At 41.0% G+C, this 15,040-nt stretch overlaps 1 long non-coding RNA gene across 6 annotated transcripts in view; it reads left to right on the top strand.

Moving 5' to 3' along the window:
* LOC138443744 (uncharacterized) overlaps positions 1–9,804 on the top strand; it is a 57,672-nt gene extending 47,868 nt beyond the window's left edge. For 2 of the 6 annotated variants that reach the window (XR_011258285.1, XR_011258287.1), the window contains 4 exons: positions 3,253–3,344; positions 5,273–5,317; positions 7,747–7,876; positions 8,297–9,804. This is a non-coding gene — a long non-coding RNA (uncharacterized lncRNA). The remainder of the gene's footprint in view (positions 1–3,252; positions 3,345–5,272; positions 5,318–7,746; positions 7,877–8,296) is intronic. The other 4 variants (XR_011258283.1, XR_011258284.1, XR_011258288.1 and 1 more) reach the window with 2 other exon arrangements.
* Positions 9,805–15,040: the final 5,236 nt, after the last annotated feature.

The raw sequence follows: 15,040 nt of genomic DNA, 5'->3' as shown, positions 1-15,040 counted from the left end.
AGGCAACCAGACCTGCTGAGTTAACTCTTTTCTCACAGTCTGTATTTCCTTAAATGTCTATGATTAACCTCTATTATTTAATCAGAAAAGTAACTATTAATATAAAGGCATCCATAGTTAATGATTTTCCTTTTTAGTCATTTAATGATGCTACTTTATGATCTCAGTATGCTTCCCTGTAGTCAGCAGAGCTGCTGAGAGAAGTAAAGTCACCCTACTAGACACTTCCTGGATGGCCAGCAGAGCCTTCATACTCTGAGAAAACCATAACAGGCTGGGACAGAGCATGGGAGACCTAGAGGGAACCACAGCAATACCTAGTTCAACTTCCCCACCTTAGAGATGAGGCAGTGGGAATACTAAGCAGTGAAAGGACTCGCCCAAGGTTCTAATTTAGGTCTTTCAATTAAAAACCTATCTTCATATTCCTGAAATGGGAAAAGACAATGTTTAATCAGTTGCTTCTGATTAACTTGGGCAGAACTGAAGGAGCCCTGCCTGAACTAAGTGTGTATGGTCCAATCTCCTTTGGTCTACACAGAGGCTTCCCATCCCTTCCCACCAGCCCCTCCGTTCTCCAGTGGCCCTACAGAGGCACCAGGACTCTGTATCTAGAGCCTTGCCCATGTTATTCGGCCGGTGGTCTGGCTTAGTTTCAGCTTTACTAAAATTTCTCTCTCTTTCCCCGTCAGTGACTCTGTTATAGTTGGGAGATGGTATCTGTGGTGGCATCTGTCTCTCCGTGAGTGCGTGCTTAGTCAGTCATGCCCAACTCTGACCTCATGTACTGTAGCCTGCCAGGCTCCTCTATCCATGGAATACTCCAGGTAGGAATACTGGAGTGGGTTGCCATTTCCTCCTCTAGGGGAATCCTTCCAACCCAGGGATGGAACCTGCATCTCCTGCGTTGGCAGGTAGCTCCTTTACCACTGAGCCACCTGGGAAGGCCATCCGCCTCACCACTGGGCTGCAAATTCCTTGAAAGCCTCTTGGAATCATGGTGTCCAGAGGGTATGATTACAGGCAGTGAAGTCAAGGGTTTGAGTTCTGGCTTAGCATCTCACTGGTTTATGTAATTTGAGTGAATTACTTAATTGAAATAATACTGCCTCCCTTATAAAGTTACTGGGAACTAGTAACTTAATTAGCATATTGTTTACCATTCTAAAATGTTCAATGAAAAGTGAAAGTGAAGTTGCTCAGTTGTGTCCGACTCTTTGTGACCCCATGGACTGTAGCCTACCAGGTTCCTCCATCCATGGGATTTTCCAGGCAAGAATACTTAGGTGGGTTGCCGCTTCCTTCTCCAGGAGATCTTCCCAACCTAGGGATTGAACCCGTGTCTTGCACATTGTAGGCAGATGCTTTACCGTCTGAGCCACCAGGGAAATCCAAATGTTCAATAAATGTTGGCTATTATTTTTTTTAATAGGTATTACATTTATTTTGGCTAACTCTATTCTCTGATCTTTTTAAACAGTTTTATTGAAGTAATTGAGAGGTAACATACACTGTATATATATTTAAAGTATATAATATTATAAGTTTTAACATGTACACACCTATGAAACCATAATCAAGTTAATGAATAATACATCCATAATCTCCCAAAGTTTCCTTATATCTTTTTTTAATTTAAAATAGTTTATTGCTAAAAAATGCTAACTTTCATCTGAGCCTTCAGCAAATTGTCCTCTTGCTGGTAGAAGAAGGTCTTTCCTTATATCTTTTTGTAATCCCTTTATTTGTCCTCAGGCAATCACTATTCTTCCTCTATGGATTAGCTTCCATTCCTTAGAACTGTATATAACTGAAATCATATAGTGTGCACTATACTTTTGGCTTTTCACTCAGCATTATTTTGAGTTTCATCCAGGCTCTTGAGTGTATCAGTGGCTCAGTAATTCTCCTCTGTTGAATTTATCAACTGCTAAGTAGATATACCACAATTTGTTTATATATTCACCTCCTGATGGACATTTGGGTTGTTTCTGGTTTTGAAATATTAGAAATAAAAATTCTGTGAACATTTGTTTACAAATTTTTGTATGGGCACATTCTTACATTTTTCCTGGGAATAGAATGGATAGATCATAAGGCAGGTAAAGATTAATTTTTTTAAAGAAATTGCCAAATTATTTTCCAAGTGTTTGTACCATTTTGCATTCTCCTCAGCAGTGTATGAGAGGTCCAGTTGCTCTGCATCATTGACGACAGTTGGTATGATCAGTCTTTTTAATTTTGGATATTCTAATAAGTGTGTAGTGGTATCTCTTTATGATTTTAATTTTGATTTCCCTAATGACTAATGATGTTGAGTGTTTTAAAATATGCTTTTTTTTGCCATCCATGTATTTTTTTGATGAATTATCTGTTCAAAGTATTTGCTCAATTAAAATTCTTTTAATTTTTTAATTCTCTTTCTTTTTTCTTTTTGAAATCATGAGAATATGGTAACACATTTACAGGAGACTTGGTATTTGCACTGTTTCAATGGGGTTTTTGTTTTCTTATTTTTGAGTTTTGAGACTTTAAAATTCTTAAAGAAATATAATTTATTAGTTTTTTTTTATTTTAGGGACCATGCTTTTGTTATTCTTATCCAAGGTCACAAAGATTTTCTCCTATACTTTCTTCTAGAAGTTTTATAGTTTTAAGTTTTATGTTTAAGTCTGTAAATGTTAAACTAACTTTTGTATATGGTGTGAGACATAAATCAGAATAGTTTTTATCCCCCTTGGGTAGCCAATATTTCAGCAGTCTTAAGATAGTCCTTTCTCTGCTAAATCACTTTACATGTTTGTTGAAAAATCAATTTACCATATATGTGTAGTCTATTTCCACACTCTATTTTTCCCCCAGTGATCTGTCTTCATGCCAACACTGTACTGTCTTGATTACTGTGTCTTTTCCACAGTCATTTAGCTATTCTAGGTCTTCATTTTCAAACAAAATTTAGAATAAGTTTGTCAAGTTTTACACAAAAACCTGCTGGGGCTTTGAGTAGAATAGCTTTATATGTAAATTCAAGAAGAACTGACATCTTAACAATATTGTCTTCTGGACCATCGAGTATCTATTCATTTGTTGAGGTCTCCTTTAATTTTTTTTAGCTATGTTTTGTATTGATCGTTTTCAGTGTGCAGGACTTGGACTTCTTCTGTCAGTTTCATGGTTATATATTTGACATTTTTGGAAATACAGTAAATGGTATGATTTTTTTTTTTTTTTTTTTTTTTTGCCATGCTGCAGGATCTTAGTTCCTTGACCAGGGATTGAATTCAGGCATGTGGCAATGTAGGTGCTGGGTCCTAGCATTGGACTGCCAGAAAAGTTCCAAAATGGTATGTTTTTTATTTCAATTTTCAATTGTTTGCTAATATAAGAAATTTGGTTGATTTTTTATATATTGAACTTGTATCCAGCAGTCATGCTAACTCAGTTATTACTGAGAAGCTATTTTTATAGACTCCATAGGATTTTCTTCATTGACAACCATGTCCTCTCTGAATAGACAGTTTTACTACTTCCTTTTCAATCTGATTGTGTTTTGTTTCTTTTTCTTGCCTTATTATACTGGCTTGAATCAGAACAGTGTTAAATAGAAGTGGTGAAAGCACACATCCTTCCCTTATTCCTGATTTTAGAGGGAAAACCTTCAGTCTCTTATCATTTAGTATGATGTTATCTGTAGATGCCCTGAAACAGACTGAGGAAGTTCCCTTCTATTCCTAGTCTGCTAGGAGGTTTTTTTTTTCTTTTAACCAAGAATCAATGTTGGATTTTGCCAGGTGATTTTCTGCATCTATTGATACAATTTAGACTTTTTCTTTTATAGTCCTTAATATGGTGAATTATATAGATGGCTATATATAAATAATAGCTTTACTAGGATGTAATTCATAGAGCATAAAGTTCACCCTTTTAGAAGGTACAATTCTGTGGATTTTACTGTATTTATAGAGTTGTGCATCCATTACCACAATCAAAATTCCATAACAGTTTCATTCCCCCAAAGAGAAACTCTGTACCTACTAGGAGTCACCCTAATTTTCCCCACTGTCCCCAGGCCCTGGCAATCACCTATCTACTTCTATGGTTTTGCTAATTCTGGACATTTCGTATAAATGGAATCATTCCCAATGTGGTCTTTTGTGACTGGCTTCTTTGATTTGGATGTTTTCAAGGTTTATCTATGCTATAGCATATGTCAATATTTCATTCCTTTTTAGGTCTATTTTATGGTATGCATATACCAGATTTTGTTTATCTGTTTATCAGTTGATGAATCTGGATTGTTTCCACATTTTGGCTGTCATGAATAATGCTGCTATGAACATCTGTGTACAAGTGTTTGTGTGAACATGTCTTCATTTTTCTTGAGTATATACCTAAGGAGTAGGATTACTGAATCATATAGTGACTCTGCGTTTAACATTTGAAGAAACCACCAGGCTGTTTTCCAAAGTGGCTGTATCATAATGGAAAGGTTTTACTGTTGTTGCTTTTATATTTCTGGCTGTTCTGGGTCTTGGCTGTGTGCGGGCTTTCTCTCGTTGCTGTGGGGGGCTGGGGGGCTACTCTCTAGTTGTGGTGTGCAGGCTTCTTACTGCAGTAGCCTCTTGTTTAGCACAGGCTCTAGGTGCATGGGCTTCAGTAGTTGTGACACCATGGGCCTGGTTGCCCCTCGGCATGTGGGATCCTCCCAGACCAGGGATCAAACCCATGTCCCCTGCATTGGCAGGTGGATTCTTAACCACTGGACCACCAGGGAAATCCCACAATGAGGTTTTAAATTATAACTTCAATTTCTTTAAAAGATAGTGCTATTTAGATTATTGTTTCTTCTTGAGTGAGGATTGATAGTTTATGTTTTCCAAGGAATTTGTCACTTTCATCTAAGTTGTTGAAATTATTGGCATGTGAAAGTCGCTCAGTGGTGTATGACTCTTTGTGACCCCAGATTGTGCAGTCCATGGAATTCTCCAGGCTAGAATACTGGAATGGGTAGCCTTTCCCTTCTCCAGGGGATCTTCCAAACTCAGGGATCGAGCCCAGGTCTCCTGCATTGCGAGCGGATTCTTTACCAGCTGAGCCACAAGGGAAGCCCAAGAATACTGGAGTGGGTAGCCTATCCCTTTTCCAGTGGATCTTCCTGACCCAGGAATCAAACCAGGGTCTCCTGCATTGCAGGTGGATTCTTTACCAACTGAGCTATGAGGGAAGCCCTTATTGGCATAAAGTTGTTAATATTTCCTTATTCTTCTTTTAGAATCTGCAGAATGTGTAGAAATGTCATCTCTCATTCCTGATACTGGTAATTTGTATTTCTTTTTTTCCCCCGATCAGCCTGAAAGTAAAAGTGTTAGTCACTCAGTGATGTCCGACTTTTTTCGATTTCATGGACTGTAGCCCTCCAGGCTCCTCTGTCCATGGGATTCTCTAGGCAAGAATACTGGAGTGGGTTGCTATTCCCTTCTCCAGGGGATCTTCCCAACCCAGGGATTGAACCTGGGTCTTCTGCATTGCAGGTAAATTCTTTACTGTCTGAGTCACCAAGGAAGACCCATACTAGCCTAGGTTTATCAATGTCATTGATTAGATCAGCTAATTTAAAAAATCTGTGTGTGTGTGTGTGTCACTCTGTTATGTGGAAAATTATCTTCATCTAATAACAGCCTCTAAATATACTACTAGACAAGTTGTCCCAGAATTCATGGAATATAAAAGATCACACAACAAACTGAAATGCTTGGATTACAAAGTTTATTAAATAGTCAATGTAAAGCATAGTATGAGAAATGGGTTAGAAAGAAATCTATGGCAAGATAGGAAAATTGGGGTTGCTCCCAAGTGAGCTGACCAAATTATGCAATCAAGGATTTCTCTAATTTCTCCTTTGGAATAAACCCAGGGATGGACAGCCCATTCCCCAGTCAGCACAGTGCTGACAATGATTCTTCCACTAAATGGCTTATCGAGTGTGGCAAAGTCAGGCACTTTGAAGCATATTAAGGTTATAAAAAGAAGACTGCCTCTTACACCAGGCTGGGAAAATATTAGTTTAATGGGACCGCAGAAAACCCAGATCTCTATGAAAAGGATCTCCCTGATATGGTTACCCTGGATGGTCAAGAGAGCCTAAAGACTTGAAACTGAGTTTATTGGAGTCTCTGCATTTGTCAGTGGGAACACAGCTGACTTAATCTAGTAGATAAAACTGGGGGGAAGGAAGTAGAGCCAATCACAAGTCTTCCACCCTGTTGTTTGTGCTCTGTTTCACATCCTCTACCACATGGAGGCTTCTCTCATAGCTCAGTTGGTAAAGAATCCACCTGCAAAGAAGGAGACCCTGGTTCAGTTCCTGGGTTGGGAAGATCCCCTGAAGAAGGGAAAGGCTACCCACTCCAGTATTCTGGCCTGGAGAATTCCATGGACTGTATAGTCCATGGGGTGGCAAAGAGTTGGACATGACTGAGCAACTTTCACCATCCACATGGAGGCAAGTACCCCCACTCCTGGCCCTCCCTCCTGCACACAAGGGTTGCCCACTTGGCCCTCTTATATTGTCTTCCGGTCACCCTTCTCCCAATTTGTCTCCTGCCAAAGTCCTGCTCATCCTTCAGATGGCAGCTCAAATGTCGTTGCCTCTGGCAAGCTTTACTTTACTCCTATATATTAAGTTATACTTTCCTCCCCATCATTTATCACAAGTGTGAAAGTGAAAGTCGCTGAGTTGTGTCTGACTCTTTGTGAACCCATGGACTATACAGTCCTTGGAATTCTCCAGGCCAGAATACTGGGGTGGGTAGCCTTTCCCTTCTCCAGGGGGTATTCCCAACCCAGGGATAAAACCCAGGTCTCCCACATTGTGGATTCTTTACCAGCTGAGCCACAAGGGAAGCCCGTATCACAAGTGTAATTAATATTATTTAGTAGTTGTCTCCTCCACTAACTTGTGAGCTGTGTGAGAGCAGAAACTGAATACTTCACTATTAAATTACTAACATTTGGCAGAGTCAGTGGTTAATAAAAATAACAGTTGAATGAAAAACTCTTGGTGCTGATATATTTTTGCTCATTTAAGTTAGGGCTGTTCTGTCTGCCTTCGTCTTAGGTCAGAATCTTTTCAATTCCCTTTATCCAAGGCTCAGATCCTCTCACACACATTCCAAGAAATGACCCTCTTATCTATTCCCTGATCCAAGCAGCCCATCACTGTATATGGGCTAAAATCTCTCATGTAATTTGGAGCAAAGGAGCCTTGGAAAAGCAGGGCTCTCTGTTTAAAAATGAGGTGTTCAGAGTTCCGAGTGGCCCGAGGCTCTGTAATGAATAGGTCTTGTGTGCTCCCACAGCCCAGCAGGAAGGAATGGTGTAGCTGTGGGCAGCCATGAAGTGAGTTGTGTTCCCAGGTATGCTGCTGCTGTCACTGGGAGTAATGCTGGGAAAGCTGTTCCAGGGTGGGGCTGGCCATTCTCTGGAATGTTGGGAACACAGGCTCCTCAGTGGTAGAATAGCTACACTCAACCTGTTTCAGTCACTTCCCCTCAGAGTACTTGCCTGCCTCTCATCCCACCGGAAACTCACTCATACAGTCCTTAGCCCACCCCAAAGTCAGCTGCTTTAAAACTGAGTAAAGACGGTAAAGAATCTGCCTGCGATGCGGGAGACCGGGGTTCAATCCTTGGATGGGGAAGATCCCCTGGAGAATGAAATAGCAACTCACTCCAGTATTCTTGCCAGGAAATCCCATGGACAGAAGAGCCTGGTGGGCTACAGTTCATGGGATGTCAGAGTTGGACACAACTGAGCAACGACCACATATTTACATGGGTGTGATTAGGAAACTGTGGCTGGAGCAAAGGAGCTGGAGGTAAGGACTGTCTCCCTCTTGTATTCCCCCCCCCTTTTTTTTTTCCTGCACTGGGGCTTCACTGTGGTGTGTAAGCTTTCTCTTGTTGTAGAGCATGGGTTCAGTTGGGTTCCAGGATGTCGGCCTCTCCAGTTGCCTTGAGCTGGGTTATTGCCCCATGGCACATGGGATCTAGTTCCCCACCAGGGATTGAACCCGCATCCCCTGCATTGCAAGGCACATTCTCAACTATCAGGGAATGTCCCAGGCCTTTTCCTGAAGTGCCAGATGCCTTGAATGGAGACCTGCGTCACAGAGGGGAAAGAATGCAGCCGGGGGCACTCACAGAGCTGAATTTTACCCTGGGACTCAATGGGATAATGCAATTCAAGCCCTTCGGAGACTGTAGTGCTCAAAACATGATAGCTGTTCAATTATTAGGTGCTTCCTGGGTCTTCTCAGAGTCAACTGCGCCTCCTGCATCTGGAACATCACACTGGATGAAAACGGCCTGTTTACTTTTCTCTTTCCTCTGCTAGACTGTAACACATAGAAAAAATGCCTTCCAGGTTCCATGATATGTTCATATTTGTTGAGTGCCTATGACATCAAGCAGTAAATTCTTTACCTGGATTACTTCATTTAATTCTTAAAACCCTGTGGAGGTAGGAATTATTGTTATCATCCAATGTGATATATCTTGTTCTAGTCACTAAACTGTGTTCAACAGTTTTGCAACCCTGTGGACTGTAGCTCGCCAGGCTCCTCTAGACAGTGTATTAAAAAGCAGAGACATTACTTTGCTGACAAAGGTCTATCTGGTCAAAGCTATGGTTTTTCCAGTAGTAATGTATGGATGTGAGAATTGGACTATAAAGAAATCTTGAGTGCTGAATAATTGATGCTTTTGAACTGTGGTGCTGGAGAAGACTCTAAAGAGTCCCTTGGACTGCAAGGAGAGCAAACTAGTCAATACTAAAGGAAATCAGTCCTGAATGTTCATTGGAAGGACTGATGCTAAAGCTGAAACTCCAATACTTTGGCCACCTCATGCGAAAAACTGACTCCTTGGAAAAGACCCTGATGCTGGGAAAGATTGAAGGCAGGAGGAGAGGGGGATGACAGAGGATGAGATGCTTGGATGGCGTCACCGACTCGATGGACATGAGTTTGAGTAAGCTCTGGGAGTTGATGATGGACAAGCCTGGCGTGCTGCAGTCCAGGGGGTTGCAAAGAGTCAGACATGACTGAACAACTGAACTGAACTGACTGAGGTTCCTCTGTCCATGGGATTTCCCAGGTAAGAATACTGGAGTGGTTTGCCATTTCCTTCCTTAGGGGATCTTCCTGACCCAAGAATTGAACCTGGATCTCCTGCATCTCCTGCACTGGCAGGCAGATTCTTTACCACCGAGCCACCAGTAAGTGGTATATATGCCTGGTCAGGTTCCAGAAACTGTGCTCTTTACACTGTACAAATACGACCTCATCCTCACTCTAATTATGTTTCCCTCCCTTTTCTCCATTTATCCTGCCACCACCATGGAACATATCCTCCCAATCATCTCCTCCTGTGTGTAGGGACTGTCTTTACTCTAGGATTCCCTTTGTACTAACCTAACCCAATGCCTTATATAATCGGATGCTTTATAATCACTTCTCCACTTGCCTCATGCTGGGTTTAGGTATCTGTTATACTTTCACTAGACTGAGTGGACCACTGGACAGACTCTATGCTTTTGTGGGGTTTTTTGGCCACACTACAGCATATAGGATCTTAGTTCCTTGACCAGGGATTGAACCTCTGCCCTCTGCAGTGGAAAAGTAGTGACCTAACCACTGGACCACCAGGGAGTTCCTGTGCTTTTGTGTTCTTAATGACAACCATCTGTTTCCTAAAGCAACTGAGATTTTGTTATTAGGAAAAAATAAAACATTGATACTATGTATGACTGTATGCTACTGATATATATCTGAATTCTGGCCTTCTACCTTTCTTAAAGAGGGTCTGTGTGAAACTGGGGTTTCCTTTCAGTATTATGTGCTCAGGCTCCATATGCTTTAGCATATAAATTGTACATCCCAAAGAGTATTACATATCTTTGGAACCAAATAAAATAGAGTGAATGCTCATGTATAGCCATCATCCCTATCAATAGAACAGTATCAGACTCTATCAAGTCCTCATGCACATATCTCAATTGCCTCTCCTTCCAACCGTCCCCCTGGTAAATGCTAATATGCTTTTCATTAAACAGAGTATGAGTTGCTTGAGAGCAATAATTTTCTAACCAATAAGTCAGATGTGACCCCCACGTATTTTGTTATAAAAGGTACTAGCAGCAAATGGATATTCAAATGAAGTATTTTGAGGTTTCACTTTCTATTCAAACATTTCATCAGATGTTTTCAGTGAGCTGTTTCCAGTTCTAACTTCACCACCACTGCGGCATAATAATGCACTAAGCACAGATGTGTCAACTAAATTGTGGTCAATGTGAAAAATTTATTTTTGCCACAGCGGGGGACATGTGCTTTTATGACAATGCTGTCAGAATGCTAAGCTAGGAAGATGCTGCAGGTGGTGAAGATCAGTATTCAAACCGTTGGTGTACCAGTACACCACCACCAAGGAGAAATGGTTTCCTCGACTCCAAGAACTTTGCCATGTAACCATGTGAGAAGACTTGAGAACTTGGTTGTGGCAGCAGAAATTCTTCTAACAGCTTGATGAAGACTAGTGTGGTAACACCTGAAGCACTGAATCCTTACAGGAGAGCCACCAGTTTTGGTATTCAATATGCCTCAAAACAAAAAAGATGGAAAACTACTACTCCTGCCAACTGTTACTTTAGACATTTCTGAAGTGGTTTAACAAGTTTTCGTCATTTATTTCCTGCCACCAATATACCCTATGTTGATAATTTCACTGTCCCCTCCCCTCTACTATCATTGTGAATGAGAAGCACTCCTATCAGCCCAGGACTGGAAATGAAATGCAGTTCTACCAGAGATTTGCTGTTTGTATGCAGCAGCTAAAAAGCCTCTGAAACTGGACATAGCTTTCAGCATCACTCAGTTTGTGACAGGATTAAGTTAGGAAAGACCTTGGAGCTTTAAGGGAAATTGCTTCCAGAATGGGGGGAAAAAAAGACATTTGAGGCTATGAGGCAGAAACCTTTGGACAGATGCCCAGAAAAGTAGGAAGCCTATTCCCATCTCTCCTTCTCAATATCTAGCATCTCTATTTAAAAAGTCACAGCTTCCTGGTCTAGGATCAGAATGTGCTCTTTTTGTTGGGAATTTTTTGAAGGCAATTGTGGCTGCAATTAAGTGAGATATTGTTCTTCACTTTAATAAGATGCAGTGTAAGTGGCACTCTAGATAATATATGTGAAGGAAAGGTCAATTATATGCTGAAACGTGTTTTTTTTAGGATGATTTTTTATCTCAGGGAACAAACATGGAAAATCTCCATTTGCTTTCCAGTAGTCAAGATAACCATATAATTTATCCTTAAATCCAGACCCTTTTGAGACTACAAGGAGTGTGCTATTAATTACACCTGGGCAACATAAACCAGAGTTGTCTCAGGCAAACTGGCATGTATGATCACTTATAATGCATCCTTTGTGTTTAATAAACATACCAACACACTGTGTACATTTTAGCCTTCAAGCTTGACTGATTCTGATTTTACCAAGGTCTTTTAATTTGCCTGACTTCCTGGTGGCTCAGACTGTAAAGTGTCTGCCTACAATGCAGGAGACCTGGGTTCAATCCCTGGATGGGAAAGATCCCTTCGAGAAGGAAATGGCAACCCACTCCAGCATTCTTGCTTCGAAAATCCCATGGATCGAGGAGCCTAGTAGGCAATAGTCCATGGGGTCGCAGAGTTGGACATGACTGAGCGACTTTTATTTGTTCTTAGTTGCATGTGAGACCTAATTCCCTGACCAGGGATCGAACCCAGGCCCCCTGCATAGGAGCAGAGTCTTAGCCATTGAACCACCAGAGAAGTCCTGACAATCTGATTTTTTTAAAAAAGCATTTATACAGATACTGTATATTATTAGATGTGTAATCTTTTAGTTATGCTAATATACTAAATAGAATCATTTGGCTAGAGGTAAGAATGTTCCACTTTTCCCTCTTGGTACTTTGAGCATTATCATCTGTTTTACAGATAAGGTAAATCAGCACAGGAAGCTAGTCAATTGCACCAAATCACACTGCCAGGCTGAGCTCAAGGCTAAAAGCTCTGTGCATGAATCCCCAGCAATTGTGCTGCTCACTGAATCATGAACAGCTACATTCTAGAATTTGATCAGATTTCTATTACATACTCACCAGAGGTGGAGACTTATTACCACCTTTCAGATAAGAAGTTTTGTGAAGTTTGTAAACAGGCTTTTCTTAGTTGGTCAATCGTCTTCATTCCCCTTCCATAAACAGACCAAGATCCAGTCCTGATCGTTAGTCCTGTAGTTTGGTCTTTTTTTGTAAAGATTTCTTTGGGCATTCAAGAAGGGATCCAGGTATTCATTAAGTTTAGCACTTGGGATTTTTCTGTGTTGCAGTAACTAAGCAACAGTTAAGAGGTTTTAACTTAGCATGTCCTGTATTGGCAAGTTTAAAAAAAGAACTGTCAGGCCATACTTGGCAGAACCTCCCTTGGACTCTCCCACCCTCTGTAGAGTTCCTGTACATCTTGGCTGCTCATCTACTAGTAACAGAGACCTCTTTTGTCTCAGCCACTCTGACAGCCTTGTCCAAGCCTTTGCCACTTGGGGGCAGATGGATAACCAGTGTCTTCAATAATCAGTAGGGCTGACACTAGTGATTCGATCATCCAAAACCTTTTGCTAACAATTCTCACATCCATATTTAACCTACTTTAAAATGCTACACCTCTGAAGATTGTTTGTTTATGAAAATACAACTCAGTAAGTTAGCTGTTTAAGAACTGTGCTTATTTACCAAACTGCAAGGATATCCATTTCAAACACTAGCTTTTTAAAGTATCTGATGAAACTCATTCAGCGACATAAACTGTGTGAAAGGTATGAAAGTGCAAGTTAGTCGCACAGTCGTGTCTGACTCTTTGCGACCCCATGGACTATAGCCTTCCTGGCTTCTCTGGCCATAGAATCCTCCAGACAAGAATACTGGATTGGGTTGCCATTTCCTTCTCCAGGGGATCTTCCCGACCTGGGGATCAAACCCGGGTCTCCTGCATTGCAGGCAGATTCTTTACCAACTGAGCCGCTAGGGAGGCCTATGTGAAAGGTTTGCTATGTAACATTCAATGCTATATGGATTTGACTTCCCAGATATACAGTTTTGGAAGCAGTGCTACAGCACTGAGGCAACCATGGCAGGCACATGTGAGATGGAGAAGCTGTTCTTAGGAAAGCTGCATTTTGCAGCAAAGCAGAGCAGAGTAAAACTTTGCCATCAGTCACACCTGACTGTACTCAGTTCCTTAACATACCAGGTTAGGCTGTCTCTACCTCTTAGCTGTAGTTTCATTATCTAGAAAATCGAAACTAAAAACTGACCTTTAGTTCTGTTGTAACTTAAATTCCAGGTGTTAAGAATTCAGTGGGCCAAAGTATATAAAATGTACATTAGAGCTATCGTTATCAGCTCCCAGGAAATGAAACTGGTTAAGTAGGACAATACATGAAGCTCAGTTTAACTTGGCCTCTTTATCTAAAAAAGTTAACCAGATGAGTGTCTTCCTAACCTCCCCATAGCTTTGGAAATCTACTCAGTGGTGTCTTAAGGGGACAAGAACAGGTCAGGATGTCCACTTAAAGAGGCAGAGGTCTAGACTGATAATCAAGGAACTGCATACATAAAGGTATCTGGTACTGGGTATCTGAGCAAGGTATAATCTAGTGGACACAATCTTTAAGTCTTGATGCCATTCTCATGTAATTAGACCTTGGGGTTTACTTAACCTCTTTTAAAGATATTCTTTACCTCTAAAAAAGGCTCTTTTTATCTGTCTTACAAAGCAAAAACTTATCTTGAGTGACACTAACACTTTAAGCATAGCTTAGAAATCTAGATGGAGGGAGATTCTACTGTAATCTGATCTCAGGTAATCTCAACTAGATGTGGTCTAAAATAATAGCTTTAAAAGTTTAAAAGGAGCCAAACTTTGTCCCCTCAAACACCTTATCTGTGTTATAAACGAAATTGTGCCCCCTTTTTCCCCCAATCCATGTTTAAGTCATAAGCTGCAATGTAATGGTTTATGGAGATGGGACCCTTACAATGGGAACAGTGTCCATTTAAGAGTCCGCTGAGAGCTTTCCTCTCTACGTGGGAGCAAACGGTGAGGAGCTGCTAGCCAGGAAGCGGCTCCCACCAAGTAACCGAATCAGCTGGCATCTTGATCACAGACTTCCTAAATTCCAGAACCGTAAGAATTTCTCGTTTGAGCCATCCAGTCTATGATCCTTTGTTACAGCAGCCCAAACTGACCTATAGTGGAATTGTGGAACTGCTTCAGGGAAAGCAGAGAGGAACCAAGCTGAACCTGCTTTGTCTTCATTCCTGGAATCTCAGAGAATTAACACAAAAACCTGCCCCCATGAGAATAATGTTCAGATGCTGTAGGAACAAACTCTAGGACCAAATTCTCTTCCGGTATTAGAACTCTATTGCACTGTCTTGTCTAAAGTGTGCTTACATTAATAGTTAGGATTCTACTTTAGAGATCTGTTGCAAAGGGACTAGTGCTAACTTTTAATATGGTGATGAAACTGCTTGTGTCAGATATCCAGGCAAGAACATGTTTGCCAAAGGAATGTCATTTCATGATGGGAAAACCTCCCAGCCCTGCTCCAGAGTGGTCTTATATTTCACTACCTATTTCACAGCTCCACTTTAAGTGGGTCCTTTTAGGAGATATGAGTTAAGACATCAAATGCAAATTAAAAAAAAACAACACTTTTTTTTTGAGGGGTCCAAAGCAAAAAGCAGAAATCCTTTTCAAAAACAGAATATACCACAAATTATTTCACTCATTTATAGCCCCACTCATATCGGGTTTCAAGAAATGCTAGCAAACCCCCTGTGGACAGAAAGCAGCAACTATATGCCAAGTTAACAAAGTGACCCTTACTGCAGGCACAGCAGCATCTTTTGTAGAGGAAAGGAGGGGTGTGCGGC

The sequence above is a fragment of the Ovis canadensis genome, chromosome 7 (genome assembly GCF_042477335.2).
Source record: "Ovis canadensis isolate MfBH-ARS-UI-01 breed Bighorn chromosome 7, ARS-UI_OviCan_v2, whole genome shotgun sequence".
Lineage (NCBI taxonomy): Eukaryota > Metazoa > Chordata > Mammalia > Artiodactyla > Bovidae > Ovis > Ovis canadensis.
The sequence above is the reverse complement of the archived record's forward strand: the minus strand, read 5'-3'. Positions and strand labels throughout refer to the sequence as shown.